At 39.5% G+C, this 26,251-nt stretch overlaps 1 protein-coding gene across 13 annotated transcripts in view; it reads left to right on the forward strand.

The window, feature by feature from the left end:
* The window catches only part of ENOX1 (ecto-NOX disulfide-thiol exchanger 1), a 360,411-nt gene that overhangs the window by 186,230 nt on the left and 147,930 nt on the right, over positions 1-26,251 (forward strand). Inside the window, exon 1 of one of the 13 annotated variants that reach the window (XM_068675313.1) lies at positions 7,927-7,945. The exons of 10 other annotated variants lie outside the window; for them this stretch is intronic. The gene's annotated coding sequence lies outside the window, so the exon portion shown is untranslated. Of the gene's footprint in view, positions 1-7,926; positions 7,946-17,724; positions 17,816-21,255; positions 21,275-26,251 lie in introns of those variants that run through there. 2 more of the 13 variants (XM_068675305.1, XM_068675323.1) reach the window with 2 other exon arrangements.

Consider the following 26,251-nt stretch of genomic DNA (forward strand, 5'->3'; position numbering starts at 1 on the left):
TTAAAAAGTGAAAATATAGTGTTCTAGAAGACATCTTAATACCTCAAATCTATGTGTTTGCTTTTTTTTTTTTTACTACATGATTGTCCTTAATTTATAGAATAGAATAGAGTATCCAGAGCTGGAAGGAACCCACAGGGATCATCAAGTTTAATTCCTGTCTGTAACTTTGTTGTCTATTCTTTATTATTATTTACTTCATTGTTTTAGTCTACTAAAATATAAGTTGAAGGCACTGTAATGATGAAAAAAAATCCTACAAAGCAATTACTAAGGATAAGACTGTATTTAAAAATATATATATTTTGGCATATCTGATGGTTGTGTTCTCTGTTTTTTCAAAATGAATCGAGTTTCAGGATGATTTTTCTTAGACCAAATCCATTAGTAATTCTATAGTCCTGTTCAGGAAATTCCTGTCATCAGTGAAAATTATCTGGCCAAGATTACCAATAGTTTTATGGCATTAAATCTTATAGCTAGCACTATGCTTTTTTGTTTGGGATTGATGATGGGCTGATAGACCTGTGTAGACCTTGGTCATCCTCTTTGCTTTTTATAAGAATTGACTTAGCTTCAACTTTCTTCGAGTGCTCTAGAATTTCTCTGGTATTCTGAGATTAATTGAAAATCAATGCTGGTGGTTCAAAACGTCCTAAGCCAGCTTTTTGTGTAAAACCGCTGATACAGCTGCTGTTTAATATGTTTCCAAGCTACTGACAGCAAAGAAAGTATTTGTCATAGCTGAGCATGATTTAAAACATCAAAGACGCTAAGTGAACTGCACCTACGTAGCATGGCAGGAGTAGGTCATGGACAACAATGGAGGGATTTAAGGCATCTCCTAAGAATGCCACTGACTAACTTGGCTTCTCTGTGGAGTGACTTCAACCTCACTCAGTGAACATAATGGTAACATGGAGAAGAAAAACTCAGTCTACAGAAACACTGCACACACCACACAGAAAAATAAAGAAGAAAATGCTGTCAATCAAAGCAATACTTGAAAATCCAAATAGACCAGCACAAAAGTAGAATAAGGAAGTGCATTTGGCAAGGTACATACTTGATGTAGAAGAGTAAACTTCAGGAGAGCTTCTTCTTACCCTCAAAGACAGAACAGATCTGTTTATTGAACGTTAATAGTGTTCTTGCATCTTTATTGGCAGTTCTATCATTTCTTTCCAGCAGAAGACCAAAGTCATTGCAGAGATTCCTCTTCTGCCAGCCATACTGAGAAAGTTACTATTATCTTTTACTCTGCAGAATATTGATTTCTCCCCCCTTTCTTCTACCGTTTTCTTCATAATCATCTAATGTGTATTAATTGCAATCCATTTCCCTTTGTCTTCTGATGTAGTTTATTTTTATAGTTTTAACTTCAGTAAGCCTATGTGACAATTAAGACAAGTTTTCCTTTTTCTCATTGTTAATGTTTTTTAGTCCTAGAAAAATGTTCTTGAACGGGTCCCAGCTTTCATCTTTTTCCCAAATAAACTGTTTCTACCAGCTGAATTTGCTCCTTATTGTTCTCAGGATTGCAAAATGAGTCCTTTTAAGGCACCAGGTATATTTGTTTTCATTTTATCCTGTTTGAGAGTGAGAAACATAATGAGCAAATGGTGTCATTCATAAAGAAGCAACTGCTAATTTTTAATTCTGTGGTAAATTTTATGTTATCTTCCAAGATAAGGTGTAATATAAAATTCCTGCAAGCTAAATGCAATTCTTACTGAGTTCAAAATGTGTCCTTATGTAGAATTTTGTTGTTATTTCAAGGCAGCACAAAGCCTCCAGCACATGCTATTGAAATTGAAGTTTTCCATGGTAATTCAGATTTCTCCCCAGCACAGTATAAACAGACACTTAAGGAATCCCTCATCAGCATTTTCCGCGGTGCATTTGTGGTCTGGAACAGATATCATCCTATTTATCCTGCACAACTTTACTCAGCCAGATAGTCTTTTCCAAAATTACACAGATTCTGGCTTCTTCCTTTTGTCTCACCAGAACAGGTTGGAAGGACTTTACCATTTCTTTCCATGAAACACCTCTCCAGCCTGAGGGCCATGAACACATCCTGGCGCAAAGGCTAAATCTTCCCTAGAAAATCAAAGATTTCACTGGATTTTGATCAGAATGCAAAACTGCTTAATTCCAGAGATACTCTCCTATGAAGAAAGGCTGAGAGTTGGGGTTGTTCAGCCTGGAGAAGGCTCCAGGAGACCTACTGCAGTCTTTCAATATATAAAGGGGAGAAAGAAATGTCCTAAGAAAGAATAGGACAAGGGGTAGTAGTTTTATACTGAAAGAGGGTAGATTTAGATTGGATATAAGGAAGAAAGAAATTATTTATTCAGAGGATGGTGAGGCCCTGGCACAGGCTTCCCATAGAAGCTGTGTCTGCCCCATCCCTGGAGGTGTTCAAGGCCAGGCTGGATGGGGCTTCAGGGAACCTGGTCTAGTGGGAGGTGCCGCTGACCATGGTAGGGGGTTGGAAATAGATGATCTTGAAGATGCCTTCCAACCCAAGCCATTCTGTGATTCTATGATTTCATATTTTTTTAGTTCTGGCATACATAAAATGTTAGTCTAATTAAGTGCTAGCCTTCACCAAGGTGTGAAAAAAGAGGCGAGTAGCAGAGCTTTTCTAAGACGTTACAGAAATTTGGACATCTCCACATGCCCCTGTGCCAGGACTGCTCCATGGGGAAGCAGAGCATGCAGGGATGGTGTCCCCTGCAAGTTCCATGGTGCCCCAGCCAGGCCAGCAGAGCAGGACCCAGGTCAGAAGTCAAGCTGGTGGGTCTGGGCAGTGTAATGCATGCAGGGAGTGAGAGAACAAATACAGCTGACAAGACATGGGGGAAGAAGGTCCCAGCAAGGCTGCTCACGGTGCCAGTTCACACTAGCTTTTCCACAAAAAGTTCAGTTGGCATTGATTGAGGAGGACTAAAATGACTGCTGATCATTGCCAAGGGGTTATTGCTTCTCATTATATCAATAAAATGAAAGCAAGGCTCCAGGTTACCCGGGCAGTGTGTGCTGATATGAAACGCAGCATAAAAATTTCCTGCCTGTGGTGAGTTTAAAAAGACCATAATCTGAATTTAGTGAGCCTTTCACTTGCATTTCAGACTAGGCCTATATGCAAATTCTGTAAGAATATATTTTAATGTCATTTCTAACATGGCAAAAGACCCTCAGTACAGCCCTCAAGATCCCAAAGTAGAAAAAGCTATTAGGTATGTTATTATTTTAAATTTTAATCTATTCTGATGTTCATGAAATGCTCTATCTGTAATGCCTTCTGTATTAATCATAATAAATATTTTATCCTTCCTGGAGAGGGCAAGCTGACGTAATGTCTAAATGACAGGGAACTTGTCTCAGCTTCTTTATAATACTTGCTAGACTTAAAATGAATATCAAAAAGTTCCAACAGAGCTGTTGTGCAGATAATAAAGGCAAAAACTTGTCTAGAGATATGAAATAATAACCGCATGCAGCTATTTGCTTGCTTGCTGTTTTCTAATTTACAGAAAATGTAGGTCACTTACTTATAGGGCAGCCGTACAAATACATTAAGTGCTGCAGTAATCCCTGTTACAAAAGTAGTGGCATGGAGGGAAGAGGAAGAAGCATCAACAACAACAACAACAACAACAAAAGTGTTATAAAGGTTTCAGAAGCAGAAATTTGTTGGCTAATTGTATATATATATATGTATATATATATATATATTTATTTTTTTTCTCAATATTGCTCTGCGAAGAATGGTCAACAACAGGACGGAGCCAGTAGTTCCATGCCTGTGCATGGCCTCTGAAATAAAGGCAAGCACGTGTGTGCAGAGATTGAAGCACTGGCCTGAGGGACATTGATATCTCCTTTCTCATCACTGCTCATCTGTTGATGGGTATGAGATTGGGTATATGGCTCATTCCTTACCCACATGTGTGACTGGGTCTTGTCTTTCATCAATCTCTATCCTGTCATATTCAGGTTTTGTCAACATGTTTGCATTGGAATGAGATCTTGGTTAAGACTGTACTAGGTAATGGATCTTTTCAGTGGATGAACAGGAGGTGCTTGAGAAGGACTGAATCAGCTGGGTGTCCAATAAGACAAGGCACAACATTTTTATTGCCCTCCAAAATCCCCAGACCAAGCTTCTCTGCTATAGCACAGATATGCCTGTGTTCAAAGCTTAACAAAGACTATCAATGCTGTGGGTTTTTTGTTTTGTTTTGTTTTGTTTGTTTGTTTGTTTTTAATTGCAGCCTGAAAGGAGTTTTTCTTGGCTTATTTTTTTGGCAGAGAGTAGAGTGGTCAGAACAAGGTAGCCAGGGAAGTGCAGATTTTAGAGCACTGAATAGGTTAAAACAAAGTGGTGCTCCTCCTCCTGATAGATAAAAGCCATTCCTGTCCACAACCTGTGGGCATGCTTCTTTCTCATTATTAGCTGTCATTTGAAGGTGATGAAGAAAATGAGCAAGGGAGCTGACACATTTGAGGAGAGCATTATTAAAAAGACACCCTACCAGAGCTCTAGGGTAGGAGGGGGTGGACTTAGTTAAAGTGATGGTTGTGGGAGCATTTTGTACAGCTGGTTCAGTTCAGTGGCTGGCTCTGTTTGTGGAGGGGAGCCTTGGCTATCATTGTTTGGTCCCTCTGTCTTATTTTAGCTTCACATTACTCAATGTCTGATTATGTTGGACAATATTCACTGGTGCTCTTGAGAACATTTTGGACAGTGATGAAAACATGACAAAGATTATGTCCATATCATTCTATCACTGTTTAGGAAAGCTGTGAGCATGAGCCAAGGCAGGCACAGGATGGTTTGCAGAAGAAGGGGTGCCAGCCTAGAATAAATAAGTTAATCAGTCTCCACTCTCTCCTGCCACCCTGACTGTCTATATGACAAGCAGATGAGCTGGGAGTCCTCCAGCCCCTTGAGTCTAAAAACTCCTGGCTCTGAGTCTAAAAAAAATTAAAAAAAAAATGTGAGGGAAAAAGAAACCTACTTTGTTGCTATAGTCAGATGGGGCTAAGGAGAAGTTAAATTTGCAGACAGCTTAATAAATGTGTGGTATATAGATCCTGCTGGCAGAGCCAGGTGCAACGCCTTGACAAGAACTCCTCTGGCTAGTGGTGGTGGTGGTCATGGTGGTGTGGGAATTTTGCATACCCTATGGATTTTGGCAGCATATGTTAGAGCTGAGAGCATTACTGGGCATGCTGTTCAGCAAAGCAGTATTTCTGTTCATGTTTTCTTTTCAACTACATCCAGCCTGTTTTGCAGCCATGATAACTTGTGGCACAGTTTGGTCCAAAAGATGTTGTGGCAGGCTTTGTATGTCACTCTTGTTTACAGTGCAGACATTACAGTCTCTTTCAGGTCTGGTAATGGGAAGTTTTCATGTGGTGCTTCCTCACAGACAAAGAACTTGCAAGACACAGTGGAAAGTTGTTGTTGCCTCACAACATGTTCCCAAATGAACTGTGATAATGCAAGTTATGTATGGGTATAATATCAGTTATTTGTGCTGACTATCTGCAATTGTTAGGTGCCGCTGTGAGAAAAATGGCTACTTGAGTTTTTGGGGTTGTTATGTGAACCTAACAAAACCAGGCAGCATATTTGGCACATAAGGAGGTTTTATATTGTCATTTCATTGTAATGCTTTCAATGCATCCAAAAATCTCGAAGTATTCCAAATTCATACAGTGTCTTCAGTGCTACATATCATCTTTTTATCTTAGGTTTATCTGGAAGAAGTATCTCCATTAACCAAACCAAAGGTGATTCAGGAATACTGATGATTTCACTGAGGTTAATATTACCTTATAATAAAACCTGTTCTTTATGGATTCACTTACTTAGGGCGATAGTGCTCAACTATATAGTGGATGATATTAAAATCTTTACAAATGTTTTTGTAAGTAACTAAAATTACTGTGACATTTATTGTATTCCCTTCTCTTAGATTAGGGAATAAAGCTGTTACTTAAATTACCTTCAAAGCAAAACTATAAAGATTTCCATTCAGGATTAACACTGAAAAAAATGAAAATACCAAGTGCCATTTGGGGCAGTGTGATTGTATTTTAATACCTCCCACACCCAATGCTGCATCACTGTAAAGGCCTGCAAACTGATAGCAGAGGATACATCCTGTCTTCTCCTCCTTGTGCCTCTTGGCCCACCTGAAGAGATGTGCCACCCATGTGAGGGACAGTAGCAGGGTGGCCTCTAGATGTAGAGGCGGGAAAGAGGGGTTGGAAGCAACCGCTGGGCTCCAGGAGATGTCCTATCCTGCTGAGAGATGAGCTCTGGGTTGAGGAAGGAATGAGTACAGTGTCTAAGAGTGGCTGGGGAAAGGGGGAGAGGAGCTTTGGAAAGGCTGCAGGACTAGGGGAAAAATGTAGGAGGCAGTAGTGGGCTATTAGTGGGGGCTTGAGGCTTTTCCTCTCTCCACCCTAGAGAACCCCTCTCCTTCCAAACCCTCTAGACCTCCTAGAGGAGAAGCTACAGTTGCTGCCAAAATTGGGAGTGAAGGTGGCAGCTATTGAAATGTAAGGAGATGTCTACCCTCCTCCACCTGCTTTGCAGCACCAACATGCAGATGAGACTAGCCAGGTCAGAGCAGCCCATCTCCATCTTTTTAGGCATTGATAATGCTTATCAATAAAGTAGGCGGGGGCCATCCCTGCACAATGCCCACCTGCATATATTTGGAGGTCTACCTTAATGATGTTGCATGGATCTCAGGAAAATTTGGTTCCTGGTAGACCTATTGACTTCATTCTGGTTCTGTCAGCCTTTTTTTCTGCTTGCCTTATGGTGCTATGATGAGTTTTAAAGAAAGAAAGCAAACATCTCTGGTACTTAACTCAGCAGCAGAACAAAAGTACTGCAAAAGTACTCAAATAGGTCTGTTGAGTAAAAATGTCTGTCATGGTAACTATTCTGAGTATAGCTGCTCTTTCGTGACAACTTCTTTGAATTATTTCCATGTGGAACACAGCAGCTCTGACAGGAGCTCTTTTTTAGAGGGAGGCAATTTTCCTCATATATGACTTGTCAGCTGCTAACTGTGGGTGTGTAAATATAGCTGAAGTTTGGAAATAGTGCCGATCTGGCAGTGGCTTGGGCAGTTATTTATGGCCGAATGGATGAGATTCACCAACCTGGGTTTGATGGTAAGCACTGGAGGGTGGGTACATAAGCCAAGCTGGTGTTTGTGGAGCACCTCGGCAGTTTTATATTGATTCCAAAAATGCAGTTGTTCTTGAAATCAGTGGTAAATAATGTATGTAATTTATATAATAACCGTAACAACATTCAGAAGCACCTCACTTTCATTTTACTCCAGTCTCATTGACCCTTTCTCCTCCCTTTGCTTTTATGGCTGTGTCCTCCCTTTCTCATCATTCTTACATCTCATTTGGGGTTTCTCCTCCTCCTACTCCATCTTTCAGCTGAACTCCCACAGATCATGGGATCTTGCCTCCACATCTCCGATGTGGGTGACCTCATTTGTTTGGAAACCTTCAGCTCTAATCTCTGCACTGTTAATTTACAAATTTATTTCTGCGTGCTTGTTTTGTCTCGTCATCTAGTGCCAAGGTTCTGGTTTGTGTTCTCTCTCTGATAAGCAATCTTTCCTGGTGCAGTCCCTGCTGTGACTTACCATGGCACACTCTCTTTGTGCCAGCTTGTACTTTCTGTATACACACAGGGTCTTTCCCATAAAGCCAGTTGTTTCAAAGAAGCTTCAAGTTTATGGAGCAATAGCCAAGGAAGGTCTTAAGAGTTTTTAAAGGGATAAGGATATGCCTGTCTTTGCAAGCCTACCAAAGATGATACTATAACTGCATTTCTCAGCCTTCTGAGACCTTTTGATGTGACTGGAAGCCCTTTTCCTGAGAAATCATGGTAAGATATTTCTTGTGTACTTTCAAGGTCATATATCCCTTTTTGATCCAGATGATCTCATTCACATCCTCCAGAAAGAGTGCTAGAGAGCTCAAAAAACATTTATACATTGTAATATTCCATGTCTCAAGTGCCAGACCTTTTATGTCCTAAAAGTCAAATAAATGCACTTTTATCCCTCATTCTACCTATGTGTATGAAAATTATCTATGGAAGAACCCCCTTCTTTTTACAGGAGACCTTCAGATCCTTTTAATAGTCAAATTTGCTCTCCATCACAGTATTGCAGAAGGTGCAGCAAACTCAAGGAATAATAAGTAAAAGAAATACAGAAGTCAGCAGAGGAGAACTTCCTTCTTCAGCAGTAGCTTGTTTTAGTTCTGTCTTCTAGGATGTCTAGGAGAGAGGATTGTCTTTGTGCTTTCTTTGCTGCATACAGCAGCAAGCTTATATTGAAACCTAAAGGTAGTAATTTAGCTGGAGTTGTCAGAAAGCTGGAATTTTGTATGCGCTCGCATTTCTTGCAGATGTCTGTCATGCAGCAAATGTTGCTGGCTGACTGCCCTTAAAATGCTAGGGAAAAAAGGGTTCTTGAAAAAGGGAAATACTAATGACTTCGATCCACTTCATATCTAATAGCTAGTGCACTTCCTGCTTCAAGGGAATGAGAACAATGAAATGTGGAGTTTGTGGAAAGCTTTGTGCTATTTCTGAAGAGATACTTGTAAAAAAAACAAAAAACAAAAAACAAACAAACACATGGTCAAATCACTAAGTAGTGATGAAAGAAGTGATCATATTATTCTAAGTTTTACTCAAAACATATATTGTGTTGGACAAAAAAAGTAAGAAACTATACAGAAAATGTGCTCTAATATACTCTGCTGGGTTTTGGTCTCTCTAGGGAGCTTCATTTTACGTCTTTATCAGCTTGCCTTAAAGCCACAGAATATGTGATTCACAATTTCACCATCCTATTAGTCCATGCTTCTGTTGGGAACGTGAATCAATTTCTGGATCTGATATATGTACGGACAGCTTCCTTTTCCCTATATTCTCAAGGGGAATCATGACATGCCCAAAGTATAAAGGTACATGGAGAGATAGATGAATTCCAGTGCTGAAAACTGGAAGTTAAGACATATCTAAATGTTAGAACTTTAATAAGAATTCGATAATCAGTGTTTTGCCAGCAATGTGGCAATGTACTTTCTCACAGTGCTATTTGTACACAGTGTACTTTGGTCACTGGATGCCGCAACAAGGAAAGAACAAAAGACTTAGCAAATTAAATCTAAAGATTTCCACTCCTGGTGTAGAACAGATAGGTATAATGTACCAGTTCATTTTAAACCAAATTATGTGTCAGGACATTCAGATACTTCTCTCTGAAGCCAGCAGTTTGCAATGTCTGATATAACAAGAACTGAGATGCTTAAGGTCCAATTATGAATTTTGATGAAAAATCTTTAAACAGAAAAAAAGACATCCAAACTAAATAGCTCTGTGACATAATTAGTCTTTCTCCTCCTCCTGCCATCCTCATTATTCATTCAAGTACACATGTAAAATAAGGACTTGATCAAAAGTCCTTTGAAATAGATGATAATCTGCCAGCCAGCTTGGCTGGGGTTTGGACAGCGACTGTATGTTTGTGTTGTGCCTTTATAATAGGCAGTTTTCAAATTTCTTGAGTGTTGATGGAGCACATGACATACAAGAAGAAACTGAGACAACTGAGCATCCTTTTTGCCTTAGGAAAACATGTCTAAGAGAAGATCTAAATGATATCTTCAGCTGTCTAATGGGGGTATAGGAAGATGAAACTAGACATTTCTTGGAAGGAGAAATGATGAGAGAGGGAAAGGGAATGGACACATCTTGCAACATGGGAAATCCCATTTCGATAGGGAAAAACAAATTACAGTGAATCAAGTGCAGGAGCAGATTGCACAGATACTGTGAACTTTGTTCTTGGAAGTATTCAAAACCCCATACATTTGAGCAACCAGGTCTAAGTTGACCAAGCTTCGAGCAAGGGATTGTATCAGATGACTGCCAGAGGTGCCTTTGTTTTGTGCTTCTGTGCTTCTATAAATGCTGTTCATTTTATATATTTTGCAGTTTTCTAAGTCTCAAACAAAGTTGAAGTGTTCTGTGTGTATTCAGAAACTACTGGGTTTGCTCTCATTTGCTTATACAAATGAAAAATGGAAAGATTGTAAAAGAAAGGGTTCGGTAAACTGCAATATCATGTACTTTTCTCTGCATCTATGCATTTTACACATTTCGTTTATAATACAGGTAGAAAATATGTGTTGAGAGCTTCCTGTTTTAATAACCTGAGATATCTGTGAATAATACATATGTGGTGTTTTCTTCTTCTTTTCTCTCTCTCTCTCTCTTATTTATTTATTTATTTATTATATATATATATATATATATATATATATATATATATATATATTTACGAGCAAAGCAAGAAGAAGCATTATGTGGTTGTTTGGAATATTAAAACATGCCTGCACTCACACTGAAAATAAGCCCAAGTCTAATAAATGTTATTATGGCCATAATAACCATTATGGTTATTATGGATCTGCCTTCCCGTATAAATATAAGCATATCTTCTTGCTTCTTCCATTAATCTGTATCTTCATGCAGATGTGTGTTTTGCAAAGCATGCTGTTTCAATACCTTAGCTACAGAAAATTTTCTTTGAAAATCTCTTAAAGTTAAGACTTTTTACAATTATTTTGTAAAAAGCTGACAATCAAAACTGATACAGTTTGAAATATAACAATGTTTTAACTGTTTTTAGTAAAATACCCCAGTTTTACCTTTTCCAACTAAAAAGGTATACATTTCCTTTAGAAATCTTTTTAAACTTTAAGCTAGACAATTTACAAACTTTTAAAACAATGTTGACATGAAATACCTAATGAATGGAAATTTTCTTTGCAGTTCAACAAAATTTTTAAGACTTTGATCACTATCTTTGGACCAATTTAGGCTGGTGAAACAAACTTGAGAATTTCATACGGCGTAGAAGAACTTTTTATCCAACACGTAACATGTTTTATAGCATATTACAACAAAAGGTGGAATATGGGCTATATACAAATGGATTATGAACACTGTGTTTTTTATATGGACTGTAGTAGGTATGCTCTGTGGTAAAAGTCTGGAAATAGGACAAACATGCCTGACCAAGGAAAGGAAAAGAAAGCTGAAAGAAACCCTATGTTTTTTCCTAAGGCTACAGCCATCTGAATAAATGTTTGTGCCCTTCTCTGAAAAACAGAGTAGAAACTAGCACAGAATCAGAATAGTTTACCATGAATACTTCACATGGTTATTTCTTCCTGCCGCATCATCCTTCAGTTACTATTCGGACATCTGTTTTTATAACTAGTAATTTTTTATTTATTTATTTGGGACAGGTCTTGCACAGTTCTACCTTCCTGGGGAGACAGAAAAAAAAAATCATGTGAAAACTCATGTTTCTTGCAAGATACATGCACAATAAAGGCCAAATGGGATTCATCAGTATTATTTACTTAGCCAGCAGAGCTGTTTATCAGAACCATATACAGATCATTCTAAGCTTATAAAGGACAATGAAATAATTGTGACCAGACAGGCTAAGTTTCACTCTTACTTTCTTTCTGAGCATTGGCTTTCTTGGCTATGGAATAAAGCTTTTGAGGAATAAAGCTTTGGCTTAGCTAAACAAAATGTTTTGTGTAGCTTAACTGTAAGCAGCCAAGATTGTAATTTTTGAGACTGGAACAATTTGTCTTCCATGAAGCATTTCTGAAGCATTTTCATGACAAAAAGCATTGATGTTTGACACATGCAGTTTACCAAGGACTGCTTTAAATCATTTTTAATTTTCAATAGCTTTTCATCTACCTGCTTGTTGAGCAAAAGTTGGCAACTAATTATTTTGTTTAGATATGTCCATTATACTTGGTACCTATATGCCTTAATGTCTCTGTAATTATTGCATAGAATTGTAATGTCCATAACAACTTGCAGGTTATAACTGATGAAGGTTGGTACTTATTCAGAATTATGAGATGAGGAATTTTCAAAAGCAGTGGATTTAGGTCCCCTTTGAAATATTTTGTCCCCGTCCTACCTCCCCATATTATTGAATAGCAAACTTCAGATGAGATGCAGGCACACCTGCTTTTGCTTGCATATAAACATATACAATGGCTGTTTAATAAAACATGCATATATGTGTGCCTTCCTCAGAGGCTAGGATTATCCAAAAGTCCACAGGGAGAATCTTTACATGTGAAGAGCAGATACAAAACAATGCTGAGAAAAAAGAAAAGGTCTAAGTTGATATACAGGACAGAGAGCATAGGAGAAGCTCCAGCAGCAGTAGTAGTCTTAGTCTTGCTGTGCATCAATGAGATTCCTGCCGCCTGGTGTGTTGAGTAAGCAGAGAGCAACACAGAGCTAAGCCTTATAGTCATGTAGGAAGAACAGTAACATACAGAATTGAGCTAAAAATATCACTTCTATCCATGGCTTCCTTGACAGGAAGGTCCCACTTTCCCTTTTCTTTCCAACATTTTACAAGAAATGTCCTTTTAAAAGGTAGACAGTTTTTTTTTTGTTGGTGGTGGTTTCTTTGGTTAGTTTGTTTTTGTTTTTCCAGCTGCGGTAGGAGTCTTTTTTCCCCCCCTTTTTCAATTTGCTAACCCTGTGTATTTGATAATCATCTGTGCACTGTCCAGTCATTGCTTTTCTATAGAGTTAAATCATTTCCACAGCTTGTTCACTACCACCACTAGTAGTTCCACTACTAGTCTTTAGTAATATCCTTCTGAGACTATATGTATGTCATATATTTCTATGTCTTCTTTTGCATGTCATGGGATTCCATCTGGGTTACAACACCAGGGCTTTCAGGAGGTGGATGGTTCATTCTGGGGCCACAGTTTCAACCTGACAATTCATTTCTGCAGGGCTGGTAACACTTGGCACACCTTGGCTTGTTAGAGATGAATACTTTGTAGCAAGAAATTCCATTGCCAGACAGCAAATTAGTGATTGATGTTAGATGGAGAGTTAGAGATTATAATTGTGCTAGCAAGATATGCGATGATACTTAAGTATAATTTTAGCAGTATTTTTAAGTGTAACCATAGATTAATCACCACTACCTTAACTAAACACGCAGAGAAGAACTGTAAAATGTAAATGCTCATTATTTCTATGTTGCCTCTGCTGTCAGTGACTGACTTGGAGGTAGGGTGATTGACTTGGGACTGATATAAAACTTTTTCATGCACAGACTGGGTTTTACACCTTCTCCAGTTGTTCTCCTTTAATGCAGACAGGGGATGTCAACACATCTGCTCAGTGCTGCATGGTTCACCAGGAGAGGAGAAGGTGACATATTTTATCCGGTCACTAAGATATCACTGTGCCATTTCACTCTACGCATCACAATTAAAGCAAATTGAATCATTTACTTGACAAATTCAGTCTCTTGTTCTTTCTATGGAAGTATTATCTCTAGTTTATTTTTTCTTTGAATTGCCTGATGGCAGATTGCTCTCATCACCTCAGTTGCTGACAAACTGTAATTAGGTATCCGTGTGCATGGTGCTAGCTAAGGAAGGTGCAGAGAGCCAGTTCCTTCACCGGTTTGTTTAATTACCTTTGTGTGCTGGCTCCAAAGGATTTTGGGAGCCCAGCTTCCCTTGCTTTGTCAAGCTGTGTAAATCCCATATCAATTATACCTCCTATTCTGGAAGCAAACCATGGAGTATACAAGCTTCACATTTGCTTTGCATGACTATTTGTAGGAAACAAACATAAAAGGAGCTTGTGTTCAGCCACAATAAATTCATTGTTAATTTGAAGTGAATATTTATATCTTTCTTTTTTGCTGTTTTCCTGATGCTACTAGCAATTAATTTGGTATTCAACTGATTCTGCCCAGCCTATGCCAGATCAGAATTTTCTATCCCTGGGTTTCCAATACATTTCTTACCCAGTATTTTGTCCTTAATGCCTTTATAGTTTGTTTATTGAAAACAGGTTTTTAATTATTTTTCAGCAGTGTTGGAGACCTGATGAGCAATTGTTAGACATACTGGGGAGAGACATTCACCTGATTAATGTGAAAGTTAACTGAGCAACAAAATTGCCTTGTGAAGAAGCAGCTATGAACAGAGTTGAAGTAGTAAGAAAGTTTGAGGGAATCTGAAGAAAATATTTAAAGAAAGATTATTTAAAATAAGGTGTCCAGTAAGTTGAATGTTAAGTGTAAACATACAGTGTTTGCTGGCCAGTAGGTTGATTGCTCTGTTATTTATCTGCAAGAGCAAACACACACATGTACTTATGAGGAGACAGTTTGTATAGGCTTGACTGAAAACTACTGCATTGGAGTGACAGGATATTCAAGGACGGTTTTTAAATAATAAAAAAAAAAAAAAAAAAAAAAAAAGAGAGAGAAAGAGATGGATGGGTCCTTCAGGTGTGTGCCAAAGATGAAATTGTGCTGCAGCCAGCACTTTTAATTGCATTCAGTGTTGGCGTCCAGCTTCAGCGCTAATGTGTGCTTTTGGAAACAGATCCATCCTTTGGGAAACAGGTCTTTTCACAGAGAGAGGAAAGGAGGAGAGAAAAAGTTTGACACTCTCTCATTGGCAGAACTCACACGGAGAATATTTCAAATGTTACCAACTTGCGCCTATCAGCAGCAATTAGGTTCTCAGTTTGCAGGCTTGTGGTCAGCTTAAAGGATCATAGCAGTACGATCCCCACAGGGCTTTAGTACAAGATACTTCTACTCACTCGTTTGGAGCTTGTTTCCCTCCTTGGTGTTTCAAAGGGAGATATCTCAGTAGGACCCCAGAAGAAACTCATGCCTAGGTCACCAAGTTTCATTCCTGTAGAGGGTTGCAGCATCCACGGAGAGAAGAACTACAAGGAGATTGGTGGGGATGTGGCACACTAAGGCTGAAAAGTGACACAACCAGAGATGCAACTAGAAGAGGAGATTTGAGGCTTGAGTGCTAGAGGAACCACAACTCAGCTGTTATCTAGTCGTACAACTTCCAGCTTTGCATAGATGATGGATGTCTCCTCACAAGAGCGAAAAATGCAGAATGTTTCAAAGGCATGGCATGATGTAAACCATTCCACCCACAAACTTATTGCAACAGTTACAGCGCAAGACAAACCCTCTGCCTTGAAAGGGGAAACCCTCTGCCTTTGTGTTCCTGCTCACTCATGTACTGGTGAGGGTAGAAGCTTTTCTTTTCAAAAAGAAAGGTGGGCTAACTTTTTGTATACCAGGTTGCAGTCTTGCTTGCCTGCTTTCAAGAGATGAGCACTGCTCAGATTACAAAGGATTTAGAAAACCAGATGGTTTTCTGTGCCATGAAATCACTTTGCATGGAGTAAAAGGTAGGGAGAAGACTTACAAGTCTTAAAGGTCAAGAAAATTAAGTGAAACCAGGTTGGATCCATTACTGGGGTTTTAAAAGATTTTGAAGAAAATAGAAAGAAATGAGAAGGAAATTAACTAACACCTATTTGGAAGAGGAAAATACTCCTTTGGTTGACAACCACCCTGCGGCACCTTCGCTGTTTCATCTCACTTCCATTGTGACAAGAAACTTGGACAATTCTTTGCAAAATGTTTTAAATTCCTTTCCTGGATAACATGATGGACATATAAATTACTTTAATCTTGCCTTGTATGCTTATTTCTAAACCAGGAGGTCAGGTGGTTAAGGTTTCAGACTAGAATTCAGAGATCTGAATTTATTTCTAATTTCTGTCACAGCTTTGCTTTAGCAGGGCTTCAGCAGGTAACTTCCCCTGTCTGTGCCTCATTTTATTGTCTGCAAAAAGGAAATAGTAATGCTTATGTTCCATCCAGGGTGTCCTGCCTTATCAGTTTAGCTGATAGGATTTTCGAAGCTGTGTGTGCCTGTGTCTTGGGTCAGCAGTGTTCCAGCCTTCCTGGGCCACATCAGCCCTGTCTGTATCAAAGGCTTTTGTCTTGCCTGGCTTGGAGGGAAAGTTCCTAGTGATGTTTGGATGTGTCGCTAGTTGCCATTTGTTATCTTTCACACAGCACCTTTCTTAGACCTCCCTTGTAGAGCAGCCAGGGCACTTGAGCCAGCTTGGTGACTGTGCAGGACAGCTCCGTGATGATACAGAGCATTTTGGATTGCCTTGTGGGAGCCTAAGACAGGATCCAGCTCAACAGACTGACCAGACACATGCTTAATCTCTGCCTATTCAACAAATGCTTTAAACATAAACATGCTCCAAAGTGTTGTGCTATACATGGGTGAGCTCCAAAATGTGCTGCTCTGCTTTGCTAGATAAGGATCGGTATTTCTCTACGGAAGAACTCGTTATAGGACAGACATATTAGCACTGCCTGCATTTCTAGGTGAGAGGCTTGACACTTTGCTGTCTACGTGGCAGCTAAAGTAGACAAAAACAGAAAATATTTTTTTAAATTGCTTCCTGACATGTAACTAGAGATTATCCAGTATGGCAATTTGCACATGTATTATAAATTAGTGCTATCAAGCTAAACTATGTGATAGCAACCACTGACGTGAATTGTGTGTTTTTTATTGTTCAAAAAGAACAAAATTAATTTGTTTTAAATGTGCTTTTTGTTCTTTGAAGTACCTACTGCTTAATGCAAGCTGCTTTCATGAAGGATATGCTGAATTGTTGAGTCCAAGCTTTTCTTTTCCTACGTACAATTTAAAAAGCACATAATAAAGATGAAAGAGTTGAAATAGTATAGGTTATGTGTTCGAATGCCAAGAGTTCTCCTGTTTTTATCAAGATTTTAAAAATTGCTGAGTGTGATCATAAATAATGTGTTAGAGTATCACCTTTGAAAACGTTGGGAGCTTAACGTAATTTAAGAGCCAGCCTTTCTGATGGGATTGCAACTTGCTGTAAAGCTAACGCTGTGCAGCTGATAAACAGTGACAGAAGAAGTAGGCGATCCAAAGCACATCCAAAGCACCCAGGCCTGTGTGCATCGACTTCTGTTTAAATCACATATGGAAAACTATCAAGCCTGCGTGTTTAAAATGCCTGAGACTGAATAGAGTGTGAAGCAGAAGCAGCAGCCAAAGTCTGTAAAAGCAACTCATGTCTAATACCCATATATGTGTGCACGTGTGTATATACATAGACACACATATGCACTCAAACAGTGTATGATATGCGTTCAGACCTGATACAAAAGTGTGAATGGCAAACACACTTGTACATTTCTCTTCTGGAAATTTGTCCCCAGATTACCAGTCCTGTTTGCAGCGCTTGGCCCTTCGCTGTCATTGTACTGGCTGGAAAACCTAACATCATTTCCTTCTTTGTAACCGGGGCCCTTTCCCTAATTTGCTTGACATAGATACAGTCCCCAGTGATCCCTGAAAGGGATCATAATCCATCCTTGCCATCTTCATCTCTTGCATTTTTTTCCAGGTGGACACTCCACAACTCCCCCAACAAAGTGGATATTTTTTCTTTCCAGAACCCAAGCATGACTATTTCTGGTAGGAGGCACGTAACAGAAGCACGTTTGCCAAGTGCTGCTGCCTCTTTCCTTGGATATGGGAAAGCATTTTGTTGAAATGGGAAAACCAAATGAATAGAGCCCGCCAGCCCCGCACGCCTCCCGTCTGCGAGCATCCCCACCCCGGGGACGTGGGCTGTGCTGCAGACTCAGGGGGCCGGGTTTAGAGGAGCCCTTTGTTGAAATATTGGCAGCACATCACTGGACTCGTCGTCGTTACAGATGGAGCGCTTTGCCGAACAGATGGATTCTCAGCTTTCGGAAAGAAAGGGAAGGTACTTGATGTACCACGGTGGGAAAGGAGGGGGGGGTCTTCCAGGCATATGGGAAGGCAGGGAAGAAGGCACGTTCTGCACTTTTTGGTGCACTTGGAGCCTAGCAACCTCTCTCTGGCAAACTTGCCGAGAATTTGTGAGCACAGCACTCTGCGAGAGGGTGAAGTTACTGTAACAGACGTGGAGGAAGCAATTTGCGCAGAAGCAATGGAAATGCAGGCAGAGTCTAGAAAAGCCAGCTCTCCTGAGTGCACAGATAAGTATGACAGCGAGGGATCGGGCAGTGCTGCTGCCCGGGAGCAGAAGCACACTCTGTTGAGGCACAGGATTAGTGCCAGAGCAGCATAGGACCAGGTATTTTTTTAAAATCTATTGTGCTGAGAAAAGAGTCCAGAAATAGATGTTACTTGCCACTGTGAAGGCAGGCATCCCCATTTTCCAGCAGTGCTTGCATCAGTTTCTAGCTGTGATGGGATGGTTTGCACAGTGGCATCGTTCAGGGACTGTATTGCTTTTTCTTGTCTTTTTTTCTCCCCTCTCCACCTCCCCATCTCGTTCATACTTCGCCTCCATCTTAATTGTGAGTGCAGGATCATTTCCGTGCAGCACCCAGGAGCCTGCAACCCTGACTGGAAGTGATGCTATCTGCTCCAATATTTACTGCTAAAATCTTCGTGAAATTGCCAAGTGGACTGTGATAAGGAAGCTGCATGAACCGAAAAGAGCTATCATATTTTGGTGTTGTGTGCTAACTCTCTACAACTTTTCAGTCACTTTACCCATGTACACACACATATACCGAGTTAGCACAAATATTGTACTTTATTGTGGTACAGTTTAGGAGATGATGACCTTGGACTTCAATCTTTATTTTATCTTCTTAGCTTAATTAGACAATCTAAACACCTCTTGAATGCAGGCATAAAACCTATCTAGCCATTGTAAGGATGCCAAATACCTTGGAAATCCAGGTTTTTTGAGGGGAGAAAAAAAAAAAAAAGAATGTAATAAAGGGCAAAAATGTCAAGGTTCTTGTAAAGTGTGATTCTCTGCTGAAAGCAGCTATGCAAAAACATTGCTTTCTTAAATGATGGTTCTGGCTTTTGTTCATAGTCAGGGCTGTGTCTGTAGCAACTGAAATGTCAGAAGCCTTTTATTTATTTTTTTTCCCCCAAAAAATAAAGTAAACTGGATTACATGCCCATTTGTGCATCAACTGTGCTCCGTTTCGTAGGACCGAATTCTCAGGGAGGCTCTGAGATAAAATAAACCAGGAAACCCATCATTGAATTTTAGTATGAACATTTTTCAGATTGTTGTGTCTGGATCTCTGCCAAGTTTCAGCCCTATAATAAATTAATTCCAACCCACACAAAAGAGAAGAGGAAAAAAAAAAAGACTCCTGCAAGACAAAAACATTGGGCAGTTTTTATGGGGAAACAAGTGGCCAAGAATAATTAATTGGAAAAGTAATTATCCAAAGAGAGAGTGAGCTCTCTTCTCTAATTGGAAGCTATAACAGTTTGCAGACTTAGTAAACACAGTACAGGAGGAGCATCAGCATTTTGCTTCATGAACCTGATTGTATTGAATATAAAGTTAAGATGTTACTTCCTCTTGTTTTATTTCTCCTTACACTCACTCACTGTGATTGAGGCCACTTCCCTCTCTCTGTGGATAAATCTAATCTGGCTGCTGCAGGACTGGAGAAATTCATGGAGGTGATGAGCCAGGGTCTGCTTTCTGCATTGTACGTCTGGCTTTATTGAATCTCTAGTCACCCTCGGATAATAAATATTTCATATGTTGGACAGGTGAAAGGTTTCATTCAGCTGCAGATCTGCTTCCAAGGCAACCAATTCCTGTCATTTGAACAGTTTAAACATGTTGAAAACAAAGCTTTCTTTCTGGTTTTCTCCTCTATGATTTTATGTGTAAAGCATTATCCGTCTCCCTCCTGTCCCTCCTACAAGCAGATACAGAAAAGCCAATAGCATTAACAAGTAATTCTAAACAATTTATAACCCAAATGTATTCTCTCTTCCAGTCAAAATGGGATGAAAAATGCCATTTTATTTTACAAGAATAGAATAAATATCTAGAGATATGGAATTGCCTGGGTTAGCATCTATAAATACTCTGCATGCAAATGTATGCAACTGTAACGTGATGTTATGCTTTACATTATGATTCCCCATTATGATGTGTGTTTCCCCAGTACAGTTCTCCAGTAATTCTGTTACAGGGTGGAGTTTTTGGGGGACAATACCCTAGCTCTCTTCTCTGAGGAAACTGAGAAAATTGCTAGCAAATTGTCTCCAACCACATCTGATTTCTGCCGGTGTCAGAACTTAGGACACATCTTCTAGAAACTGTCTGCTGCCTTCTTTTACATCTTGCAGCTGAACAAGCTCTTTTAAAGAATAACTTTGCTCCTTCTTCCTCTGCACATCTCCAGGCATAATGGTAAACTGCCCTCCCTCCTCCCCTCAGGCTCTCCCCACATCAGGACTTGGTGGCTTGTTGGCTTGTGCTCTTCTCCATGTCCCCTCTGCTCCACCTTCTGCTGCTGGCTACAAGCGGCACTTCTCTTCCTGTGTGTCTGGGTGACTATGAAGAAAGGGGAAATTTTGGTAGGCAGACCATTGGTAAAGGAATTTTTCTACCATCTCAGGTCAGGCTTAGCCTGAGATATTTGTACTTGAGTGTACCTGACCTCCTGCATTTATGTTCTCTTAATGTAATTATGGCAGAGCAGTTGTATTTCTCCAGGAGACTCAGGAAATCATTTGGAAAATGGAGCATCTTGTGGTGAGATTGAGGGGTTTTAGCTATTCTGGTGGAAAACCGTGCATAGGGGGCTTATTTTTTCTCTCTGCCCTGTCCTTCTGCTTACTGTATAGGTGCTGGCATTGTATTCAGGGTGTATGGTGTTCTAGATCAGTTCAGAAAGGCTGACACAAAATGCACAACTGCTGGTTTGGGTTTATGGGGGAGATACAAAGTGGCTACAGGTTGTGATAGCCATCTTTTTGCCTGGTAGCACCATAGCTGATCCCCGCATTAGAAACAATTAAACTATGCCTGACCTTGCAGCCCTCCTCCTCCTGCTTCCAGGCATATAGATTTTAGCCAGCAGGTCTCTGGTTAACCCCTCCTCATTGCTGTTTATTTCCTGCCACTCTGCAGACACACCACTGAGTGTTAAGTATGTGAACTCAAAGACGTTCCCTCTCTACCGTACAGTCTTAATAGCGAACAGTCACGAGCTGGCTTTCTCCAGGCAGAATTATTTCTACCTAAGAAATATAGGCTTCGGGAGTATGCCCTTTCTCTCACCCTTTTCATATTGCATTAAAAGCATCCACTTCGGGAAACTACAACTGTGTTTATTCGAGTGTTGAATTTGGAAATAGTACCGGGATTCCTGCCACTGCACGCTTGAACCATGAAGCCCAGGTCAGTTCCATTTTTTGGTTTTCGTGTACTGGCGCAGCGCTGCAGTGTTTTGAGCTTCCAGGTCTCCGTGGGAGCAATTCTCCTTTTAACATGCAGAAAACATCATGTTTGATTTTATAACCTTACTTTTTGCTTTTTGTTTTTGTTTTTGGTTGGTTGGTTGGTGTTTTTTTTTTTTTTTTTTTTTTTTTTTTTTGTACTACTAAACCAGAACGTCAGGGTGGCATGTCAGTAAACACAATGCGTTCAAAAGGGATCATGCTGACAGGCTTGAAAACTAAACACTCTGTTCTCAACAGGCAGGAGCAGCTCCGATTTTCCTTACTGCCAACCAGGCTATCCCTGGACCTTATGGGACAGCTGTGCTTAATCTGCCTTTTGCTCCGTTGCTGTGACTGCCAGCTATTGCGCTAAATAACGCAGTCTCAGGCTGTGGGAGGATAACAAGTTTCAATCACTGTTCACTGAGGTTGGCTTCGTGACTTGAAGGCTGCTGACTCAGTACCCCTTTAGTTTTGTCAGTGAATCAAGCCATTTCCCATCTTCCAGCCTTCTGCAACATTAGGAGCATTGTGGTTTTGTTATACTGCTAGACAGAAAGGCACTGGGGTAGTTCTTATTGCACTGTCTGCAACTGATGGGTGTTACTACTATTTCATGGGGTACTTTCTAAGGAAGTGGGTTTTGGTAGTAAGTCTACACTACACCTCAGACTCCAAATTTCACCCAAACTGAGTTTTCATTTCTGAAATTTCATGTGTGTAGTCTCTCACTGTAAGATGGATTTGCAAAGGGATGATCAGAGGTAGCAAGATTTGGTACCTGCAGTGTTTGTTCCCCCAGATGTATGTTGGATGTCTCTATCTGAAGCCATAGGACTGATAGTTTGTTTATAGGGAAGACATTGTGAGTCTTTCCAAGAAAATAACAATGCCTTTTGCAGGGCAATATGTTGGTGTTTTACTGTGTTGCATCTGGGGATACTGTTTCCCTCTAATTTCTTTAATGCTTTGATATTGCTAGGAATGCTCTTGGAGTAGAGTTCCTCTTGATGGAAGTTATGTCACTATCATTTTTTTCATGTTTGATCCCATGGATGAAGGATAATCTGGAGCATATCCAAACACGGTCTTTTCATGACCAAGAATATATCAGCTGTTGTCCCCTTCAGTCACTAAAGAGCAGTCTGCAGAGCAAAATGCAGTGTCCAGCCCCAAGTCTTCTCTGACTTTTCTCTGGTGCATTGAGTTACACTGCTTACGGGTTTTCCTTCTTTTAAACTTTTCTTTCTGTGTGTATTTGTTCCTTGTCTATTTTAAGTCAAGCCTACAACAGCTGCATAGATTACAGCAAAGGTAACACTCTGTCATCTTCCTGCGGCAGGAAAATTTGCATGGAAAGATAAATATCTTCTTTAGGTATTATATTTATGGAAGACAATGGAGGGGAGAAGTTTTGAGTGACTGAAAATTTTGTAACTGCACCATTAATGTTTAATTACTATTGGCAGCCAAGAAATGCCTTTCTGGATTAACCAGACACTCTGCTTCGGGGATATGCATAGGTGGCAGAAAGTGATAAAGCTGGTGAAACCGCACCTCTGGGAACATGTAATGGGATCTTTCCTGTGATATGCAAATTATGCTGCCAAGTTGCTGTATAAACAATTCATGGGAGAAGTGGTGAGAGGTAGTTAAATAGCTGGATCGTGTATCAAAGATAAAATCCATCACTGGGAATGGAAAAATGCATTAAAAGAGTGGTTTTGCTTTTTTTTTTTTTTTTTTTTTTAAATAATATTCTTTGCCCAAAGCATTTAGTTGCACTAAAGAGTAAATAGCAAATGATTTATCAAATTGTTGCAGTTCAGAGTAAAGGAGTGTTTAGGAATCCAGCATGCATGTAGTTTATGGCAGAAAAGACTTTTTCTCCTAAATGTAATCTAGCCAATAAAGTAACTCTTTTTTCTTTTTCTTTTTTCTTTGACAATAAATAAATAAATAAATAAATTGCTTCATAAATGTTAATTTGGATACTTTTCAGGAAGAAGATATGCACTGCTTACTTTTCAGTTATAAATACAATCCTGACAGTTCCAAGCATGAGCAATGATCATAGGCAGCCCAGCAAAACATATTTCAGGGTCACATACAGTCAGAGATCGATGCGTGTGCATAAACCTTATTGACACTAGCAGAAGTTGAACTTGTGGCTTCAGAGTGGGTTTCCACCTTTTGTGTTTTATACAAGGAGAGGATTCTGGCTAATCACATTCCTCCAACAAATCAAAGATTGCCATTCACAAATGGCATCAAAACCCTCATTAACATTGCATCTAACCACATTGTTTTTCCTCAGAGGTCCATTCCTATAGCAATTTTCCCACAGCCCTCTCCTCTACCTGCTGTTCATTTAGGATCCTATGTGGCTCAGCTGAAGGCAACTGAGAAGTCTCTGATTAACTTCAGGGGGAGTTGGATCACGCACTAGAGTCCTAAGAGGCCAGCAGCAGAAAATTTAAGAAGCCAGTGGGGAATTTTAAAGCATCATGAGGCAAGGGAAATATTTTTGGCCTGTGACTTTCTTTTGTTTTGCTATGCAACAGGAATGATACTCTAGATAGAGTTGTACAGTCATAATAAACAGATCCTGCATTCAACAAATGCATCCGATTCTGTTCAGTGTTTAATCACCCACAAAAGCTGCCTCAGATGCTCTTCCACCAGGAACAATATCTCCTAATTAACTGTAATTAAGGTATATTATAACAACAGGATGTGAAACTAGATGGATCTGTCTCTTGACATTTCAAATTTGGATAATTTTTTTTTTCTGCCAAGTCTCTTAATATGCTTCAATTAATGATAGCAGAGGCCAGGCCATTCTCAGTGATGGATCTGCATACGTGATTCTTAGTATAACTGACATGAGATGGAGCACGAATCTTTTCACCATTAAAGCCCCCTTAGAAAAATACGTAGTCCCCAATTAAGCCTAATTTACTGGCCCAGATGTTGATTACTAGGAAGGCAAGGGTAAAAGCTTCATCACCTTATCCTGGAAAGTGTAAGGTGAGAGCCCAAGATGAGAGGAAAATCTGGCACTTTGTCTGCAGGCTCTTCAGAGAATTCATAGCCACTTGTAGCAGATATGGCATCTCTTCACTCACTGAGAAGCCATGTGAATCTGTTTTATTCATGCACTTATCAAGTACATTTTTAATTTGAGTGGCCCAAGGAAGTGCTTCAATAAACATCTAGAAAATTATTGCTTCTCCTCTGGGCTGTAGTCTTCACAAACTAGTAAGTATTTGGAGGATTAATCAGAAGTAAAGCTGATACATATAGTATGGGTCTAGATAGCTTAACAATGAAGACTTTTTAAACTATTCCTGAAAAAAAAAAAAAAAAGGGAAATTTCCAACTTAAAGAGAATTTCCTAGCTCAGGTGTTCCTGGGTGCATAATTAAACTGAATTTGCTGGCCCCTTGCCACTAGCCACAGCTGTCCTAAAGAAGAGTAACAACATTGTATTTCTACTTGTTAACAGCTTTGCATTTCTACGAAGACTGAAATCTTGCTTGTACCCTGAAATATACATTAACACATCAATGTGCTACAGCTCCATCTGGTGACTCTTTGCAAACCTGGTGATGATGCTTCACTGTGTGTCATTGATGCGTTTCACAATGTCGTTAGCTTATGGGACCTGGGGAGGAAATCACCATTTCAAAGAGGAGCACAAATGAAACTGGGTTTCTGCAGAGTTTAGTATGGTGTATAGGTATTTGCCCGCAATTATCTATTAGGTGTCATCAAGTGTATGCAATCAGAAGGTTTCGTGTAAAAACAGTGGGGAAAAAAATATGAAAAGCATATCTCTCATGCTACTCCACTGAGCAGCTCTATTATGATAAGGACTTAATTTAAGTGATCTACTATATCTGTGATTACAGAATATAATCATGTTCTTAGGATATATATTTTTTCTTCATCTCTTTTTAGCTACCTCTGTTCCCTGTAACTTCCTAAAGAAAATATTTGTATAATTTATTTGAATTGTGTTCCCAAGCATCTTTACTCTAAATCAGTTCCCTGATTGAGAAATGACATGATTACAAACTTTCAGTTTTCTTTTAAGATACCAGTAAACAATTTTTTTAAAAACTCTCATATTTTGTTTGCATCTTATGTGCCCATACTCGCTTGATCACACTCAGAAAATATTTTTGTACACTGCCGCTATGCATGACTAAGAAAGGAGCTGTAGATAGAACAAGATGAGATACAGGCTGTAATTTACACCTGACAGAGTGTGAATTTCATTGCAAGTCCTTTTAAAGGAAACTTGCCATTTTCTCCACATTAAGATAGACAGTGATTCCATAAAAAAATATGATCATTGTCTTTTTTGTTTGTTTGTTTGTTCTACTCTGCTTTGGTAAAATTTTATATATATATAATAATATATATAATATATTATATAATATTTTATATATATATATATTTCTTGACCTAATGCAAGCTTGCTTTATCTGCAGGCACAGGTCATGGTCCTGTCATGCTGAACATACCCTATAAGCAGAGAACAGCCTGACTAGGCAAGATTAATGAAGTGCAGGATAAAAAAAAATATTATCACTGCATTTTATGGGTGGGGATCAAGGTACAGGCAGTTTAAATGACTTGCCCAAGGTCTATTGCAGAGCTATTTGAGGAACAGGAATCTCCTGGATCCCCATCCAGTTGGTTTTCTATTTCTAATGGACAGAAGACCCCTTATTTGTTTCGGTTGAACTGCAATTTCAGGTAGTTTAGAAGACATTTAGAGATAGAAGGGTCTATTAGTCTTTCCCACTGAAAGAAATATTAGCAGGCAATTAAAAGAATAATAAATGGGACCCGTTTAAACTGCTCTACTTGCTGTTCCTCTGAGCTTCAAGCAAGAAGGTACACAGAGGTCATTTCACCTGACTGC

This window comes from Anas acuta, chromosome 1 (genome assembly GCF_963932015.1).
Source record: "Anas acuta chromosome 1, bAnaAcu1.1, whole genome shotgun sequence".
NCBI lineage: Eukaryota > Metazoa > Chordata > Aves > Anseriformes > Anatidae > Anas > Anas acuta.